Consider the following 17,007-nt stretch of genomic DNA (forward strand, 5'->3'; position numbering starts at 1 on the left):
TGTTCCCACCTTCTCTTGTAGTTATCTGTCTCTCTGGACCTGCCTGGTACCCAGGCTAGGCATGGCAGAGGGCAGGCCTGGCACTCAAGTTCTCTCTGGAGATTTTCCTCGCCTGCCTAGCACGGAGCTGAGTGCACGTGAGGCACTCAGGGGATCCCGGGGAGCAGCTGGAAGAAGGAACACTCCTTCTTTCTCCACCTGGGTAACTTCTATGCATCCTTCAAGGCCCTGCTCAAATGGCCCTTCCTTCTGAAGCCTTTCCTGCTTCCCCTTTAGAAAGTGGCTTCCACCCTGGACTCTCATAACAAGCCTCAGTCACATCATGGGTCTCTTTGTGTCTGTCTGCCTTTCTCAAGGCTGTTGGTCCTCAAGGACAAAACAAGACAGAATAGAACAGCAACAGCCACGAATCCTTACACAGTGCTCACCACACGCTGGAAACTGTCCTAAGCGCCTTCCGTGGGCTTTTCATTTAATCCTTACAGTACAAGTGTAGACCCTATGATTATTTCCATTTACAGATGGTGAAACCAAGGCTCAGAGAGGTGAAAAGACTTGTCCCAGGTCACACGGCAAGTAAGTAGTGACGATAGGATCTGAACCCAGGCTGTCTGGCTCCAGAATCACCCTGTAAGGTGGTGTGAGGTGGTATGTATCAAGCACTTCTCCCAGTGTAAAGGGCCCTGGAGTCTTTCTCTTTTCTGCAGTTTCTGCCCTGCCCTGGGCTCCCTGTCCCCTGTCCACCTTCTGCACCTTCTCACCGGGCAGCCCATCCCCTACCCACTGTGCTGACCCCGGAGTCCCTCCCTGCAGTTCGCCTGGATGAAGGCACAAGGCCGGCACTTGCTGGCCCCTGCACCGATGCCTCAAGCCCACCGCCTGTCGCTACAGTCCCCAAATGTGTTTTTCTCCTGTTCTCATTAGTGCTGGGCGTCACCACCCACTGGGGCTGCAGTCAGGAGCCCAGAGTCATCTCTGACTCTTCCAGTGCCTGCCGCCCACCACCCATCTGTCCCCACTTCCTGCTGACTGTCCCCCCTGGCCCACCACCTCCGCTCTCACCCTCCACTTCTTACTCAGACACCTGTTACCTTCCTAAGTCCCCGTGTCCGTTAACGAAGCTGGTGATGACATGTTCCTCATGGGGTATCTCGAGGATTAGGCAAATCCCGAAAAGCTGTTGCGGCAGGGCCAGGTATGCAATCCGTAGCTGTTATTAAAGATTAAACGGGTAGCTGTGACTAAAGATTTTCTGAATGAATGAATGAGTGAACAGCCCCCATGGGTGTGCCAGTTTCTCTTCCTTATATTCCTCTCAGATTCCCCGACCCCTACACTCCTTGTCTCTAGGGCAGGATTTTTACCATTTTTGAGTGATGGCTGCCTTTTGGAAATGTCCTGGGTCTCCTGAGCCAGCCCGTAAGCCTCTCCGGTCTTAGAAAAGATCCTTCCCGTGACTCCATCTCTCTTCCAGCTACAGCTCCATTCCTTTCCTTTCCTTTCTTCTTAGAAAAGCTCTGGGAAAGAACTGCACTTCCCCCCACCACTAGCCTGATTTCCTCCACCCACTCCCATCAGGCCCTTCCCCAGACGCCTCTGCCCTGGCCAAGCTCATAGGTGGCCCCCATGCTGCCAAATTTCATGGACATTTTAAATGCTAGTTTTTCTCCTCCTCTGACTCTCTGCAGCATTTCAGCACTTTCTGGGATGCCCCTTCCACATCTCTCCTCATGTCCTCCGATGACCAGCCCCTGGAGAACCCCTTCTAGAAGCTGTTGAAATGTTGGTGAGCCCCTGGCTCAATGTCAGCTTATCTTCTCTTTCTCTGTCTCTGTTTCTCTCTCACTTCCTTGGGAATCCTGATTCACCCAGTCCTATGACTTGAAAACCCAGCAAGACTTATGTTGATCATTCCTAGCTTGGGCCTGAGCCCCAGGCATGGATGTCCAGCTGCCCCGTGGCCATCTCCGTGTGTCAGTCTGTGGTCACTCAAACATCACATGATCCAGATGAGTCCCTGACTTCGATATTCCAAGCTAGGCCTCTGCCTGGCTGCCTTCACTTCAGGACCTGGCACAGCCACCACTCAAGTCTAAAATAATAGCTGGGCGTGGTGGTGCGCACCTGTAATCCCAGCTACTTGGGAGGCTGAAGTGGGAGGATCGCTTGAGGTGGAGAGACAGAGGTTGCAGTGAGCCAAGATCATGCCACTGTGCTCCTGGGCAACAGAGCGAGACCCTATCTCTCTCTCTCTCTCTCTCTCACACACACACACACACACAGACGCGCACACACACACATCTAAAACAAGGGCCTCTCCCGACGTGCCACTCTCCCTCATCCTCAGGGTTGCATCCCCAGCCCTCCTCATGACTCCCTTTCTTGTCTTTTGCTCAGTGTTTCAATAACCACACAAATACTGATGATTCCGGAGTCTCTATCTCTTGCCTAACCTTTATTCTGAGCCTGTGATTAGCCATTTCCTGGAGGCTTCTACCCCGAAGTCCCTCAGGCACCTGCTGCTCCATCTGGACCGTGTGGACTCAGCGTCATCCCCTACACAAGCTCCTTCTCTCTCTGGGGTCCTTGTGTTGGCAAAGAAGACCACCATGTGCCTTACCATGGAGGGCACCCCACATTACCCTTAATTCTGCATTGTTTACTTCCACTAGTATTTCTCATTGGGGTGGTCATTTGCCAAGCCCTTCTTGTGCCCCCTCAATCGCTGTTTGTTTCTTGGTTGTCTGTCTTCTCTATTCTGAATTCTGTGGCCATTCTTCATCAAGAATGACTTCAATGCCAACATGGATGGCGTAGCCCACACTGTGGTCTGGACCTCCCAGGTGCCCAAAATATTGTCCTTTGCTCAGCCTCAGCTATGACCACATCTTTGGTCTTGCCACACAATGACAGTGCCAACTCTGAAATCTCAATTTGGAGCCATCTCACTCCCCAGCAATCATCCACTGCCATTCCACCTCATTTACTTGAGCAAGTCTTTGATCAAAACAAGACCTTGGAAGTCAATCCCCAACTATTCTTTCTTTAGCCCCTCTAATTAGCCTTCCATCCCCACTTTGCTGCTGGCATTGCTCTTGGCAGGATCACCAGTGACCTCCATCTTGTCCTATCCAGTGGTCACTCCTCAGCCCTCATCTTCTTTGTCCCATCAGCCGTGCCTGATGGGGTTGATCACTCCTTCAGTCTCAAAACATTCACTCGTCTTGGCCTTCATGATACGACACTCTTGTACTTTTCCTCTCAGCCTCTGTTGTTGGATCCTGCTGCTTCCCCAACCTGTAAATGGCCCCCTTCTCTTTTGTACCCACACTCTCTCCTAATCTCCATCAGCTCACTGGGTTGAGACACCATCTATTTGCTGACGACTTCCTAACTCCAGCTCTCCCTGAACTCGACTCCACTGCCCATTTCACATTTCAACTTGGATGTCCCGGAGGCATCTCAAACTCACTGTGTCCAAAGTGGAACTCATTCCATCTTCCCCAAACCTTGCTCCTTCCCCAGTCTTTCCCACATCAGTAACTGACACCACTCTAAGACCCTAGAAGTCATTCTGGAGCCCCCTGTTCTTTCATCACTCATATCCATGTTTAATCCACTGGTAAGTACTGACTTCACTCCCAAAGCTCCCCACGTCCGTTCCATGTTTTTCACTGCCCCATGTTAACTCAAGCCCCCATCATTCCTCTGGGACACCAGTCCAGCCTCCTCTGTGGGCTCCCTGTTTTCACTCCTGTTTCCAACTCATTCCCCATCTAGAACCAGAGGGATCTTGTAAATAGGATCATGCTACCTCCTGCTCATAAAATCCAAGTTTTGTGTCATATTCTACAAAATCTGACATGATGTGATCCTGATCCCAGCTCTGGCTTCATTTCCTGCATTGCTTCCCTCCCACTTGCTTGGTTCCAGCCCTGCTGACCTGCTTGCTCTCTCCCAGACACACAGAGCTGATTCCTGTCTTAGGGCTCAGCCTGCAGTTCCTTCAGACTGGAAGATTCTTCTCCCAGTAATCCACAAGGCTATGTCCTTCCTTCTTGTCACTCAGTGCTAGGTTCAGATGCCACCTCCTCAGGGAGGCCTTTCCTGACCATCCCCTGGACTCAGTCTCACCAGCCTACTTTATCCTCTTCTTTGCTCTTATCATTATCTGAAATGATCTCATTAATTTACTCCTCCTTTCTTTCTGTCTTCTGTACTAGAGGGTCAGTTCCAGGATAGCCGGGGCTGGGTCTGGTCTGCTCCCTGGTGTAATTTGGTCATTCAGCGCTGTCTGGCATGCAAGAGCTCTGTAAATTCTTGTGGGTTACAGGCATGGCTCAGGTCCTTTCAGGTTGGTTCCTTAACAGCTCTCACCTCTGTGCCCTCCACTCACCTCTCTGCCTCCTTCCCTGCCTTGTTCTCTGAGCTCCCTTCTTCCTTGTCTCTTGGCTTCAGGGTTCTTGCTCTGAGCCTGCACAGGTTTGGCCTCCCCTTTGTGAGTGCATCATCATGTGTGTGTGTGTGTGTGTGTGAGTGTGTGAATGCACACCTATGTCTGTGCCTGTCTGTGTAACTGTGGGTCATATTTCTGTTTCTCTCTCACACAGTGGGCTTTGATGTAACTTCTGGTTTGCCTCATTCATTCATTCATTTGTTAATTTATTACTTTATTCAGTTATTCCATCTTTAAATATCCTATTGTGGATGCTATGCTAGACAGTGTAGATGTGTGATATGTGTGTGGGCACGTCTGTGAATCTCTCATATTCCGGACCCTTATCATGTGTTGTTCTCACTTGATATTAGCCAAAAGGCCGAGAAGCAATCAGGTTTTGTTCTCATCTCTGGATATTCCATCCATCCATCCACACTCCCACCCCCTATCCATCCACCTCTCCTCCTCTCCACCCACCTACTCACCCACCTATCCATCCACTCATCCACTCATCCATCCACCTATCCATTCATTCACTTCCATTTATTCATCCATCCATCCACCGACTCACTCATCCACTCATTCATCAACCCATCCACTCATCCATTCACCCATCCATTCATTCACTCCTCCATTTATCCATCTATCCACCTCTCCACCCACTCATTCATCTACTCATCCATTCATTCACTTTTCATGTATCCATCCTTCCATCCATCCACCCATCCATCCACTCGTCCATTCATCCATCCACCCATCCATCCACTCGTCCATTCACCTATCCACTCATCCATTCACCCATCCATTCATCCACTCTTCCATTTATCCATCCATCCACCTGCCCATCCATGCATCTAAAATATTCTGTGCCAGTCAGTGAGAGGTGAGTTTGTGCCTGTATCTGTAGGGTGCCTGTATCCATGTCCCTGCTGTGTGTCTGAGGGTCCCATCTCCCTTCCCTCAATGCCTGGGTTTTCATCTCCTTCCAAAGCCACATTCCCTTTCTCTCTACAGAGAAGCCTTGTTGGATTTTTGCTTTGAGTCTGCAAGCCATTCATGGTGTGTGTGTGTGTGTGTGTGTGTGTACATCTGTCAGTCTCTCACTTCTTTCCCCCTAGGACTTGGGATGGGCGGTTCCTGGTCTCTGGGTCACTGTCATTTACACCCTTTCCATCTATTTGTTGATTCATCCACAAGAGGTTGATTAAACACCTGCTTCATGTCAGGACCTGGGCTGTTCCATTGTGTATGTGTGTGCATGTGTGAATGCACACTGTCTACCATCCCTGCCTTTGTCTCCTTCTCCTCCTCTTCTTCCACCTGCCTTCACATCTTGGGGCCCCAGTGCATGTCCTGAGCCCCACCCTCCTCCTCTGCACCAGTCCTTGGTGCTGCTGGCCCCACAGGCCAGGCTGCCCTCATGCTCACAAGTTGGATACTCAAAGCCAATCCTCAGCTGTCTTTGGTATCACAAACTCAGTGGATGACAAACTCACCACATCATTTCCGCATCCCTGATGTGTTTCTCTCCCTGTTCTCGTTAGCGCTGAGTGTCATTGCCTGCCTGGGTCCACAGCCAGAAGCCCCAAGTCATCTATGAGTCCTCACTCTCCTGCCGCCCACATCCCATCTGTTCTTCCTGTGTAATCTTTCCCCAAAAGCTGCTCAGCACCCCCCAACCCCCACCATCTTATCAGCCCCTACCTCAGCCTGGGCCTGGAAAATTGAAGCCTGGACCACTGTACCCATCCATCCATCTGCCCATCCACTCATCACCCACCCATCCATTAATAGACTTGCACTGAGTATGCACTGGGTCTCTGCTGAGGACTCAGGCCCCAAAGGCAGGAGCTCAGAGTCCAGAGGGGAGGCAGAAGAGTTGTCACTGCCCTTCAAGGTGGGTGATGGAGACTTCCCAAGACTTTATGTCCCTTTTGTCATCACACAAAAGTGTGTTTGGGGGAGTGATCTCTCTCTCTTTTTTTAGACAGAGTCTGGCTCTGTCACCCAGGCTTGAGTGCAGTGGCATAATCACAGCTCACTGGAACCTCTGCCTCCCCAGCTCAAGCAGTCCTCCCATCTAAGCCTCCCGAGTAGCTAAGACTACAGGCACACGCCACCATGCCCAGCTAATTTTTGTATTTTTGATAGAGACAGGGTTTTCCCATGTTGCCCAGGCTGGTCTTGAACTCCTGAGCTCAAGCAATCCTCCCACCTCAGCCTCCCAAAGTGCTGTGATTACAGGCGTGAGCCATTGCGCCTAGCCAGCATCTGTCTTACGTATCACTTTTTCATACCTCCTTCCTACATCCAACCCTCTACCAGGGCTGTGTCCTCCCGCTTTGGCCCAGGTCCTTCCATGGTGAGTGCCTGCTCCATGCCATCCCTGCCCAGGGCTGCAGAGATGCCCTTCACGCAGATGCTGCTCATGTATGTCCACTCTACAGAGATGCCCTTCATGCAGATGGTACTCATGTATGTCCACCCAGCAGGGGCTGGGTCTGGTCTGCTCCCTGGTGTAATTTGGTCATTCAGCAGCGTCTGGCACGCAGGAGCTCTGTAAATTCTTGTGGGTTGCAGGCGTGGCACATGTCCTTTCAGATTGGTTCCTTAACAGCTCTCACCTCTGTGCCCTCCACTCACCTCTCTGCCTCCCTGCCTTGCTCTCTGAGCTCCTGTCCTCCTTGTCTCTTGGCTTCAGGGTTCTCTCTCTGAGCCCACGCAGGTTTGGCCTCCCCTTTGTGAGTGCATCATTTTGTGTGTGTGTGTGGGGGTGTGAATGCACACCCATGTCTGTGCCTGTCTGTGTCACTGTGGGTCATGTTTGTTTCTCTCTCGCATAGTGGGCTTTGATATAACTTCTAGTTTGCCTCATTCATTCATTCATTTGTTAACTTATAACTTTCTTCAGTTATTCCATTTTTAAGTATTTTGTGGTGGATGCTATGCTAGACGAATCCACTCAGATGCCCAGCAACACCACAGACTTGCCAAGATAGCATCAAAGCTCTCAACATCCCCACCCTCCCTCCTTGCTCCCACCCCCATCTCTGAGACCAGAAACCCAGACACCTTCTCTTCCCCCTTGGATGGGGAAGAGATATCCATCTCCAATTTGACTCTAATTTCTTGCTGATTCTTCCTCCAACATCTGTCCCCTGTCTTCCCCTTTGGTCCTCTCCATCCTCATGGCCAGTGTTGTTGCCCTGGCAACGGCCATTCTCCCTTCTCTCCTGGCTGCTTTCAGCTGGGGAGCGTGCTCACTTCTCTCTAACTTGTAGAGAAACTCTCATCTTGATCTGTCTCCCTTCTGTCCTCTCCTTCCATCATCAGAAGAGCTGTGGAGGGAGCCACTGGCTTCAGTGTTGCCACCCCTGCTTCCTCTGTGCCAGCCAAGGTGCTCAGGCAGGGTCCTCTACCCACCTCCTGTGTACCAGATCTTCAGGCTCTTGTCTTTCGCACGTTCACCTGCCCAATGCGAGAGGTCCCTGTGGGTGTCGTCACCATTGGCTACAAGGACCTCTTTTCCTTCCCTCCCCAAACCCATCTTTCAAGAATAAGACACTGTGTGTCCCCTTTGATGAAGCCTCTGCTTGCTTCTTTCCTCCTGGGACCCCCAGCAAGAGCTCCCCCAAGGAACAGCCAGGCATTCCTTGGTTTGGGCACCTTTCTCCCCTACCAGACTGTGAACCTTAATGTCAGGGTCTTCTGTGGATGTCAGCACAGAGGAAGGCTAGGGATGTGTGTGGCTGCGTGGGGAAGGGGATGGACAGATAGATGGAAGGCATGTATGTCTGTGGGTTTCCTCTTTGTCTTCTTTTTTTTTGAGACAGGGTCTTAGCCTGTCACCCAGGCTAGAGTGCAGTGGCACAATCACAGCTCACTGCAGCCTCGACCTCCCGGGCTCAAGTGATCCTCCCACCTCAGCCTCCAGAGTAGCTGGGACTACAGGCGCACACCTGGCTAATTTTTTTTTTTTTTTGTACAGATGGGGTTTCACCATTTTGCCCAGGCTGGTCTCGAACTTCTGGCCTCAACTGATCCGCCCATCTCGGCCTCCCAAAGTGCCGGGATTACAGGCATGAGCCACTGCGCCTGGCCTCATCCTCTTCTTTATCAGTCCCTTTCTTCCCTTCCTGTCATCCCTCTATTTTTTTTTTAACCAAAATTACTTTTACTTTCCAATCTCATCAGTGATATACAAATACATTTTCTTCTTAAAAGATTAAAACATTACATATGAGACTAAAGCCTCTTCCACTGTACTCACCACCCTACCTGCTGGTCCCCAATCCTCTCTTTCCTGAGAGGAAACTAAGTTATCAAATTAGTGGGAAAAAATTCCTCTCTCTCTCTCTCTCTCTCTCTCTCTCTCACTCATAAAACAGCCCAAAACAAAGCCAATGATGAGACTGCTTTCCTTTAAGATCAGGAACAAGGCAAGGACACCTGCTTTTAGCCTTTCTATTCAACATCATATTGGCAGTCCTAGCCAGTACAGTAACACAATAAAAAGAAATAAAAGAAGATATAGATTGGAAAGGAAGAACTAAAACTGTCTCCATTAGCAGATGACATTACTGTCTATATAGAAACTTCCAAAGAATCTACAACCCCCCAACCCAGAAGTATAAAGTGAGTTTAGCAAGTTTGCACAATAAAAGGCCATTGTAAAAATGGCCAATATAAAAAAAAAGTCAATGAACAGTTGGAAATGGAAGCATATATATTCCTCTAGAAAATGCAGAATACAGTTTGGTGTGTTTTAAAGAAATGGCCTCATACTAATATACATTATTCTCCAGGGGCTTTTACCTCCAACAGCCCCCATAGGGCCCTCTTCCCCCTTTAGAACAGAGAGTTGCACTACATTCTTTTCCTCTGCTGCACAGGATTCTGGAAAAGGGAGGCACTGGGGTTTATTTAGACATTTTCCCAGGGAAGGACATTTTGGTTGTTTCTACCTTTCACCATTACAGACGAGGCTGCAGTGAACACACGCGTCTCCTTCTGGCTCCCTCTTTTAGGTTCCAGGGCACCCCAAACCTTGTCTGGGCATTCATCGGTCTCTTGGGGTCTCCAAGTGCTCGGTCACTCCCCTCCTTGGCCTCATTTGCCCTTCATTTCTCCCTCATCTTTCCCAGTTCCCCTGGACTTGGCCCTAGTTCTTGAGTTTGTGTGTGGGGTGTGTGTGTGTTGTCTGTTCCCGATTCTGTTTGTGTGACCATAAAGGGTCCCATCAGGAAAGTGATATCACAACCAAATGAGGATAATTTCAGGTGACTCCTCTCTGGGGCCTTTCTCAGGTTTTTGTTCTCACTCTCTGGGCTTCCCCACCCATCCTGCCACCCACATTTTTGTGAATGTACCCATTCACAGAAACGCACTGAGCGTGTTCCAGGCGCTGGGGTTGAAGCTTGGCCATGTGTGTGTCAGGGTGTCTGTGTGCATGCCCGTGCCTGGGTCTCACCTGCCTGCCTGGCCGTCTCTCTGAAGACCCCACCTCGCCCTCTTTCCCATGCTCTAATTTTTTGAATGTACACATCATCTTGCTCATCCAGCTTCTGTCTTGATCTTCTGGCTCGGTGTGTTTTTTTCTCACTCTCTCGAGAAGTGTTATTTAATTTTGCTCTGAGCTGGTGCATCCTTCCTGCTGTGTGTGTGTGTGTGTGTGTGTTTGTGCACACGCACAGGCATGCACACAGCTTCCCCTTAGCTCCCTCTTTTTCTCAAGCTCATGAAGTTTCCCACTTTCTCCAGGTCTTACTGTGTGTGCATGCACATGTGTGCACATGTTGGTCTTCACTGGATTCCACCCTCTCTGTTGTTCTCAGTGATTCTTCATCCATTTGCCAGTCCATCCACCCGACACACCATGCCTGTTGAGCTGGGACCAGGGGCTGCCTGTTGTTCCCGTCTCTTTCTTGCCTTCCTGACTCCTCCTGCTTTACACACCCTCACGTCTTGGGGCCCCGGGTTCCTGTCCTGGATCATTCCCTCACCAGCTTTTCACCAGCTCCCCGAGGCTCACAGAGTCATTCTTTGCATTGACACCCCAGCATCCCCTGCAGCCCAGACCCTACTTGTTCTCTCCCCTTCCTGTCACTGAATCGTGGCTCACACAGACTGAGCTCTTTCACTCAAGCCCAGCACATCCTGTCCCCATCCTCCAAATGCGTTTCTCACCCAGTTCTCATTGGCACTGAGCTTCCCCACCACCTGGGGTTTCACAGCCAGGAGCACGAGTCATCTCTGATTCCACTCACTCCTGCTGCCCACTACCCATCTGTCCTCTTTTCCTTTCAAGTCTCTCTCCAAGGGGTGGCTAAGCAGCCCCCTCCCCACTCCAATCACTTCAGTCCCTGACATAGCCCAGTTGTCAGGTTTTTGATGCCAGTAGTATCCATCCATCTATCCCCCCATTATCCATTCATTCCCCATCATCCATCCATGTCCCCATCATCCATACATTCCCCATCATCCATCCATTTCCTGTCATTCATCTGCCCCATTACCTATCCATCCCCTATCATCCATTGTCCCATTGTTCATCCCCCCATCATCTTCCCACCCATCATCCATTCCCCTCATCATCCATCCCTTTGTCCATCCATTAACAGACTTGCACTGAGCACCCACTGGGTATTTGCTAGGGTCACAGGTCACAAAGCCTTAGCCATGGCCTGTGAATACAGAGCAGTTATGCCTGCACTACAAGATGGCTGATATAGGCTTCCTAAGACTTTAGGTCACTCTGCAAATCACAGTGTGTGTGCACGTGCACATGTATGCGTGTGTGCATGTGTACATACGAGTGTGCACCTGTGTGTATGTGTGTGCGTGTGCGTGTGCGTGTGTGTGTATGTGTATGAGTGCATGCGTGCATGGGTGGGGTCACTCCTGGCTACTTCTCCAGCCCCTTTGCCTCTTCCTTGCTCTCCAGCAGAGACACCTCTGCAGCTGCACTTCCCCCTTCTGCTTCTCTCCCTCCCTGAGATCTCCCTCCTTGTCCACTCCGGGGAATTCAAAGGTCCCGCCACAAGCTGCCTCACCTCAGTGTCCCCTCCATGATGGCTCTTCAGCTCAAGTCCCAGACATTGCATGTTCACTGTTCTCTCCCTGGGTCTGTTCACTGGTGCCACCAGCTTCACAGACTCCCTGAGCCAGGATGAAACTCTCCACCCTCCTACCCCCACCCCACTCCCAGACCCAGCTGTCTGGATACCTCTCCCCTCTCCCTGCTCCACCTCTAATCTGCCCCAGGCCTTCACAATCTTTTCCACATAATCTCACTCCCATCCCCACCCCCGCCGTCCTCTCCCCTCCCCCTGGCCCTCTCAGCAGGTAGATGAGGTGGTAGAGGTGGGGGTGAGACTGTGTGCCCTCATAGGCTCCCTCTGGTTTGGCCACAGATGAGCTGGGGAGGAAGTATTAGGCCTGGTGGTTTCTCTCCCTTCCCCTCCGCAACTGAGGACCCCTGCCCTAAGTCCCTCATAGCGCCCCCCAAGGCCGCCTACCTGCTCCTTGACAAACCTGCAGTCCATCCATTCTCGCTCCCCTGCCCCATGGAGACCAGTGCTGGCTTCTGGACAGCAGCCTCTCCCTGGACCCCGGATACCAGGCCAGGCTTTCCTGCACCTCTCAGTTGGGCCTCCTCCATTCCTTCGGAGGGTTCCTCCCTCCAGCCTGCGTGGGACTCCAGTGCTCCAGGGCCCTGCCCTGCCTGCTCCCTGCCACTTTCCTGCCCTTCCAAGGCTGATCCCGGCCAGGCTCCACTCTGGCCCTCTCTGCAGAGTCCAGATGTCATCAGCCTGATGGGGAGGCTCCATGTGGAGTGGCCACCAGGTTCCGTCCCCTTCTCCCACACCCCACCATTGTAAAGAAGGCCTGGGCTCTTGTCCTCCCCAGAGAACTCCCTGCTGAGCCTTCCCTTGGGCCCTCCTGGATGCAGGGAGCACTACCCTGGGAGCAGCCAGCACCAGGCTCGTGGTCGTCCTTGTCCCCGCCAGGCCACGGGCTCTGTGGGGCCTGGGTGTGACCTCTGTCAGGGTCTTGGCACCGAGGGGAGTGTGGAGATGAGGACAGACGGGGCGTCTGCGAGCTCTGCTCTTCTACCCTCTTACTGTTTCTCCCCTTGTTGCTTCCTGTCTCCTTTTGGGAAATCATTTTTTAACTCCATACATGCTGTAAGGACCCACTGTATTTGTAAAAAACGCAAAGCCTTCCATGTAGGACTGAGGTGCCCTTTGACCCCTGCTCCTATCTTCATTCAGGCCCCAACAGGAAACAGATGTCTCCCTCTGATCCAGGAAGCCTCAGGAGGGTCTGTTTACAAAGGTGCCGAGGGAGGGGGTGCAGGAGCCAGGAGAGCAGCAAACGTGATTTCCAGTGAAACCGAAGGAACGAGGGAGGAGAAGTTTCCAGAAGGCAGCTGAGAGGGCAGCTGAGAGCAGAGGGCATAGCAACCTGAGCTCCAGGGGAGCAGACACACTGATCTCCTTCCCTCCTCCGTCCACTCTCCTGCTGGAGGTCCCCACTGGCCAGGTCCAGCTCAAAGTTGGAAGGCCCATGGCTTATCCACAGGGCTCAGTCTCCCCAGCCCAGAGCAGGGAGGAGGAGGGGGACCGGTGGGGTGGGAAGGGCAGGTGTGGGAGTCATCAGGCACTTGCGTCGCCCTGGGGGCTTTCTCCTCTGGGGCCTTTCTCAGGCTTGGCTGCCCTCTCTGCGCTGCGGCGTTCACCACCCACCTAACAAACGCACGTGAGCGCCTCCTGGGAGCCGGCAGGTGGGCTGCGCGCCTGCTCCTCCGCCTGTCTGCCTCCTCAGGCTTCTGCTCCCCTTCCTTGACTTTTCAAACTTTTCCTTGATGCACCACCCCCTCTCTCGGTGCCTCTGTCTCCCGCTCCCCCAGCCTCGCTCCTCCGGCTTTCCAGGGGAGCTTGTTGAATGGTGCTGCTTGTGCATCATTCCTGCAGTGTGTGCGTGTGTGTGTGTACACGGTCAAGGTTGGTTCCCACCTTTCCTGTCCTGCTTCATCTGTCTGTGTCTGGCCACCCATCTATCCAGTAGTCATTCAACAAACGTGAATTGAACATCTGTGTGTGCGCTGCTGAGGGCGAAGAGCCCAGAGTCCCACCCAGGCTGTGTCCTGAAGAAACTTGGAGTCCAGGGCAGACGAACCAGTTGTTATATCACAAGAAGACCTAAGCATCACGCTTAGGGTGTGTGTGTAACGTGTGTGTGCATGTGGGTGTGTGTGATGTGTGTATTGTGTTATGTGTGTTGTGTGTGAGTTGTGTGTGTGCATGTGTGTGTTGTGTGTTGCGTGTGGTGTCTTTCTGCATTGCCCACTTCTCCACACCCGTTCCCCCCTCACCCCTCCAGCATCGCAGACTCTCTAAGCCCAGCGAGAAATCCTTGACTTCCTAATCCTTCCCCTGTGCTCCCCTTCACCATCCCTGGGCACTCCTCCCCTCTACTGCCCCCGGCTTTCAGGTCTGCCTCCTCTGAGCCACACTCCCACCCCGTCTTCCCTTCGCTCCTCTCCATTAACCCATTCGTGTGGTTGCTCTGGCAACGCCACGTTCCCCTCTCCCAGGTTTTTGGAGGCAAACTTGTTCACCTCCCTCTGCTGACCTTTTGTTTCCATCTCCCTCTCATCTGCTCTCTCCTCCTGCGTCCACAGAAGAGTTTGGGATGGAACTTCGGGCTCTTTCTCCTCTTCCCCCGCTGGCCCTCTATGACCACCACCTGCCTCAGCCTTGAGCCTACCACAGGGCTCACCTGGGGCCTCCACTGACCTGTTTGGCAAATGGAAGAGGATCTTTTATCTCCTCCTCTCCCCTCGTTCATGAGGGGTCCTGGTCCAGGTGCCAGGACCAGGACCCCTCTCCTCCCTAAGCTCCTGGGACAGTGAGGGTCTCAGTTCCTGCTCCTTCTCGGGCCACCTCTCCGGTTTGCTTTGGCGCATTCTCTTGCTCCATGATCTGCTGCGTCGTAGAGCTCCCCAGGCCAGGCCCTGCCTTCCCCAACCTGCTCCACAAACTCTGTGGGCCATTTCCACGCCTCTCAGGCCATAGGGTCCATTCACACCTTGACTGTGTCTGCGGCCAACTCTTCCTGCTGAGCTGGGACCCCCACATCCATCGCCCTGAGGGACTGTTCCCTTGGCCGTGGCCTCCACAGGCCTCCTTCCTGTGTCCTCCCCACAGAGAGCTCTGCTGACCCTTCCCCTGGAGAAGCTCCCCTGTCCCCCAAGGGCATCAGGACCCTCAGGAACAGCTAGGTTTGGACATCTTTCTTTGAGCTTCTTGAGAAGAGTCTGCATGTCTGGTGCTCAGCATGGAGAAGGGGCTGGCTGGAGGGCAGGACAGACAGACAGACGGATGAAAGTTGTGTCTTTCTAGAGGATCTCTTCTTTTCCTTTAACTCTCTTGTTCTCTTTCTCTTTTAAAAAATTAACACTTATGGTGAAACCTCGTCTTTACAAAACAATCAGAAAATTTGCTGGGTATGGTGGTATGTGCCTATAGTCCCAGCTACTAGAGAGGGCAGGAGGATCACCAGAGCCCAGGAGTTCGAGGTGGCTGCAGTGAGCTGTGATGTCACCACTGAACTCCAGCCTGGGTGACAGAGCAAGAGCCTGTCTTGAAAAAAATATTAATGTTTAATAACTTAAGTGACACATGACCACATCATCTCTGCAGAAAGAGCAAAGTATTACAAATAAGGCTAAAGGTCTCCTTTGACACTCATTCCTCCCATCCTGTTCTCTAGCCATTTCCTCTGGGGAAAACCAGTTCTTACTTTATCAGGAATCATTCTATACTATATACATATTTTTAAACATAAAAACGTATATTTTTCCCCGATAGAATCTGATTTTTTTGGTAGGTTTTGGCTCAGGGCATTGTTTTCCCATGTAAATTGCATTGAGCTATGAATATTGCTCTTCAGTGGGACTTTGACTTGGCATATTTTGGGGATCTCCTTCCATCTCAATACATAAAGCTGTCCATCTGCCTTTTTGTCAGCTGCATAGTATTCCAGCAGACAGAGCTGTCTTGGTTTATTGGCTGTTCTTCTAGTAATGGGCATTTAGATGGTTTCTACTCTTTTGTCATTAAAATGAGGTTGCCATGAACTCCTGTGTCCCTGCTTCCCCTTCCTATCGGTGCGTTCTTCCTTCTGCTTCCCGGGGCCCTGGGTTACTCTTTCTGTCTCCGTTCCTTCCTTGTTCCCTCTCAGCTTCTCATCCCTCCCTGTTCTTTCTAGATGTAGCTGTCACTTTATGCGTCCCAGCAGAGGGTGTGTGTGTGTCTGCTGTCTATTTTTTTCACTGTGGGCTTGTGTTAGTCAGGGTCCTAACAGGAAAGGGATGGAACACTTAAATGTACGAAAATCTGAAGTGAGTTTGTTTACAAAGGTGCTATATTGCAGGATGTGGATTTTGCAGAAACCTAGAGCTAATAGTTGTGAGGCTGTGACCACCCCCTACTCCCTAAGGGGTGAAGGGTGGAAGTAATGAATGACTAGGCCTTGGAGGCAAACTGTCACCTAGAGGGGCTGCCTTGCCAGGAGCTGAGACCTCTAGGACAGGGACTACCCAGCCTGAGGTGACCCAGGGGAATGAGCATCCTTATCTCATTCTCCTCCCCCATCATCTCCTGCTGGCCATCTCACTGGCCAAGCCCAGCTGGCAGCCAGAGGGCAGGGCAGCTCCCTGATGGGTGTCATCAGCCTCCTAGAGAAAAAGAGAAGGGTGAAAGGGACAAGGGAAGGAGAGGGCATCTAGAACTTTCTCTTTCCAAGCCCTTTATCCGGTTTTGTTTCCAGTCTCTGGGTTACTTCATCCACCCATCACCCCCATCCACACATCCACCCAGCCAATGTACATGGAGCCCCTCCCAGGTGCCATGTGTGGAGTGGTGCACCTTTTGGAGGGTTTGGTGCCCCTGTGAGCCCGTCCTGGGCCTCTGCCTACCACCCCCACTACCTGCTGGCATGGCTCACGCCCCCTCTTGTTTTCAACTTTCTTATTGACATCTACTCCCCCTTCTCTTCCTGTATCTGACTTTGTCTTGCTCATCTCTGCTCTTTCCCTCTCTCTAGAGGAGAGTTATTGAATTTTGCTCTGAGGCTGTGTGTCATTCTTGCAGTGTATCTGTGTGTGTGTGTGTGTGCTGTGTGTGTGTGCTGGCTGACTTTCCCCTGCAGCTCTCTCTTTTCTGAGGCTTGTGGAGTTTTGCTCTAAAGTTCTAAATTTCTTATTGATTTTCTTGATCCTAGTTTCCATCCCCTTTCCCAGAGGAAATTTTGATTATCACAATGATGACCAGCAAAGTGGTCACATAGGAGTATTTCTCTTTCTGGCTCTTTAATCTGATTTTATCCTTACTCCTTGAATTACTCCATCCATCCACCCATCCTTCCACTCTATCTCTTCATCCATTCATTTATCCATTATCTATCATCCATCCATCCATCCATCCATCTCTCCATCTATTCTCCCATCCATTCATGCATCCATCCATCCATCCATCTATCCATCCATCCATCCATCTCTCCAT

This window comes from Piliocolobus tephrosceles, chromosome 20, assembly GCF_002776525.5.
Source record: "Piliocolobus tephrosceles isolate RC106 chromosome 20, ASM277652v3, whole genome shotgun sequence".
In the NCBI taxonomy this organism is placed as follows: Eukaryota; Metazoa; Chordata; class Mammalia; order Primates; family Cercopithecidae; genus Piliocolobus; species Piliocolobus tephrosceles.